General features: G+C 44.4%; 1 non-coding gene across 1 annotated transcript; it reads left to right on the top strand.

Moving 5' to 3' along the window:
• The first annotated feature begins 2,882 nt into the window (after nt 1–2,882).
• On the top strand, nt 2,883–3,013 carry LOC123462632. Its single transcript, XR_006638418.1, has one exon. It is a non-coding gene; the product is annotated as a small nucleolar RNA SNORA38 (small nucleolar RNA).
• Nucleotides 3,014–3,586: the final 573 nt, after the last annotated feature.

The following is a 3,586-nucleotide window of genomic DNA, read 5'->3' as shown; positions in this document are numbered from 1 at the left end:
TGGGATGCTGGGGCAGGAGGACTGCTATTTGAGGCCAGCCTGGGTTTCATAACAAAATCCTACGTCACAAAACAAAAAAATACAATAAAAAGAGGCCTGGAGAGATGGCTCCAATAACTACAAAGAGCCAAGTGCACAAGGGGGCACATGCATCTGGAGCTCATTTGCAATGGCTACAGTCCCTGGCATACCCATTCTCTCTCTCTCTCTCTGCTTACAAATAAATAATATTTTTTAACAAAGAGAATTCTACAGGCTCTTTGAAGCCATATGGTAACTTACATTTTTCTGGCTTTGAGCTAATTACTCTGAGTACCATCTATACAGCTCGGATATTCCCTCTCTCTCTCTCTCTCTCTCTCTCTCTCTCTCTCTCTCTCTCTCTCTCATCTTTATTCTCCATGCTAGGAGCCAATGCCTTCCAATACAGGCTTGCCACAGCCTCCCCTAGCTACTGCTCCATACTCATCTCCTTGGGTGCCAATCAGCCTCGAACCAGCCAGTACCATGTGGTATGACGTATACTTTTTATCTTTGTCTTTGTATCACCTCCCCAACCTCTGATGCTTTCTTAAGTCCTTTTCAACTCACGTTTTAAAATCTTGCCTTGCCAAACTTACTTCATTCCCTCAGAGACATTTTGGCACCCAGCAAGACAGTTAAAGAAATCCCTGTAACTTCTCTGACTCCTTTGCTGTGAGGCATTCGTGCAGCCTTAGCCTTTCATCCACAGGCCATGGGGCCTTGGAGCTAGAAGGAACCCTAAGACCATTTACAAAAGGGGATAGTGAGTCTCAGAGGGGCTAGGGGTGTTTTCTAATAACACAAAACAGTATAGTGAACACTGACATAGCTTGAGGCAATAGTTGTTGTTGTTTTTTTCCAAGACAGGGTCTCACTCTAGCCCAGGCTGACCTGGAACTCAGTCTATAACTGCAGGTTGCCCTTGAACTTTCAGTGATCCTCCAACCTCAGCCTCTTGAGTACTGGGATTAAAGGTGTGCGCTGCCACATCCAGCTTCCTAAAGATCATCTTAATTAAGCCCAGGCATGTGACGGGATGACTTTATGATCAGCACAGGTTGGCATAGCCGGGCAGATTGTAGTTCAGAGTTGAGGCCTCATCTCAGAAAACCCATGTAACCCTGAGTGACATCTCTCAGTTCAGAAAACCCAAGTAACCCTTGGGTGACATCTCTCAGTTCTGCACCACGGACATACTCCAGACATCACACTGTCTGCACACAGAGAACAGAGCACGTGTCACATTTTGGAAGTTTTCCTTGATTTGTTGTTGTTGTTAGGACTTTTTCCTCCAGCTTCTCATAATAACCATCCACTTTCTCTCAGCAAGCCTATACCGCTGTCATGCTCGAGCTTGTCCGTAATTATCGTGTTATTGTGTATCACTCTGATTTTGCTACTGTGATTATGTTATGGTGAGAGTGCACAGGGATGGTGGCCAGAACTGAGATTGTCGCATGACACCGTCTGCCTGGGAGGCAGTAGGTACTCAGGAGATGCCGTGTGGATGAGTGCCTCGGTCTTGTGAGCCAGTCTCATTGGGAGCTGTAGAGAGTATGGTCTTAGTGCATGATCACTCAAAGAAGTCTCACGGAAAATCTGTGAGAACAAACCTCATAAATTCAAACGCCTGTAGACACAAGCAGAGAATATAAATAAGAAATGCTGGGGGCTGGTGGGATGGCTTAGTGGTTAAGGTGTTTGCCTGCAAAGCCAAAGGACCCATGTTGGATTCCCCAGGATCCAAGTTAGCCAGATGCACAAGGGGACACGCGCGTCTGGAGTTTGTTTGCAGTGGCTAGAGTCGCTGGTGTGCCCATCATCTCTCTCTCTCTCTTTCTCTCTCTGTTAAATAAATAAATAAATTAAAGAAATGCTGGGCAGGAATGAGAACTGCATCACAGTGGGGTGTACATGTATGTGCGTGTGTGTGTGTGTGTGTGTGTGTGTGTGTGTGTGTGTGTGTGCCGTCAAGAGCCAGCGCCTTTCAGCCTCAGGACTGGAGGCCAAGCAGAATTGTGAGCAAGGGAGGAAGGTGTCGGCCTTGGCTAGATAGGCTGGATATGGCCAAGTGGAAAACCTAATAGAGCCATATTCTCTGACATTTCTAGAGGCTGAAAAATCCAGATCTTAATAAATTATTAATATTGATGGCTCATTCATTTTTAAAGAGAAATATGTGTGTGCAAAACAAATCAATGGATAGGAAATTCAGGAGCCAGCAGAATCCTGGTCTAGTATCAAAGGAAGAAATCTAGGCAGCTCTGCCTGGAGGATGGGGCCAACCCTTGCCCTCTCTCCAGGGCACTGTGAGCTCCCTGTGTTTATCACACCATATTTCAAATGCTGGGTCACAGAGGGACCAGGTAGGGTGAACCCTTTATTTTAACACAGGGCCTATCAAGATAAGAAGATAGCCTGGGTTTGACCTGCTGGAAGGCTCTGCAGCTTCAAAAGACAGTAATTGGCTTGATTTTTTTTTTTTTTAAATAAGAAATGCAGCAAGACTTATGCACTCTAAATTGAGCATGAAATGTTCTCTAATCAAAATTACCATCAAGCCCATCCCAAGCCTCTTCCCAGAGCAATGGGAAGGAGGAGGTTAGGGAGGAGGGGAGCTATTTTTCTCAGACCTGCAGGTCATACTTTTTCAGATACTTCTTAAGGTGAAAGTGTGTAATTTGAATGAGATCTTTCGCATTTGACACAGAGGAGTGTGTGTAGAGATAGGACTTTTTGTTTTTTTTTTTCTGTATAACTGGGTAAGCCTTCATGAAGCCTGTTTACAATGGTAGAAAATCACTCAAATGACTGACTTGTGAAAGCACCACCTTTGTTTTCTTAAAAAAGCTCAAAAGCTCTCCTTCAAAGGCATGCTTTTTGTCTCCTATCCTTGAACAGGTAAGAATTGGAGGCAAAGAAATGTGGGTTTGGAGAAATCTGGGGCTAGTGTGTGCCTTGCAGGCTCAAGATCAACCATCACACATACAGCAGCCTTGATTATAGTGTGCCTCAGCCTTTCCAGGAGAGACTTTATAGATGATTGTTGAGGCAAGGAACTGGCTTCTAGAGAAACAGAGTGTGAAGGTAGGAGAATTTGAGGATGTCTGAATGAATTTTGGGGTGGGAGACAGTCTCGTGAGATATTTTTTGACCTGCTCTCCACCTTTTTTTTTTTTTTCAGGAAAAATAATAAAACGCTCAGGGGCTAGGGAAATGGCTCAGTCAGTAAATTTCTTGCCTTGCAATCAATCATGGTGACCCAAGTTTAACCACCAATATCTCTGTAAAGATGTTGGGCATGGGGGTTCACACTGGGCACAGACAGGCAGATCCCTGCGTCTCACTGGTCAGCCAGTCTAGCCTATGAGACACCATGTCTCAGAAAGAGGAAATTTATTCCTTAGGATGACATCCAAGGCTGGCTTCTGGCATCCGTATCCAAACTCACTCACCTACACAGGGGCATCTAAACACACATGAACATACATATGCCTACACACATACAGTCACATGCATAAAAAAATAAAAATTAAAAATAGAAATAAACTCCAAATTTAAA

Source organism: Jaculus jaculus, chromosome 7 (genome assembly GCF_020740685.1).
Source record: "Jaculus jaculus isolate mJacJac1 chromosome 7, mJacJac1.mat.Y.cur, whole genome shotgun sequence".
Classification (NCBI taxonomy): Eukaryota; Metazoa; Chordata; class Mammalia; order Rodentia; family Dipodidae; genus Jaculus; species Jaculus jaculus.
This window is presented reverse-complemented; position numbering and strand designations above follow the sequence as displayed.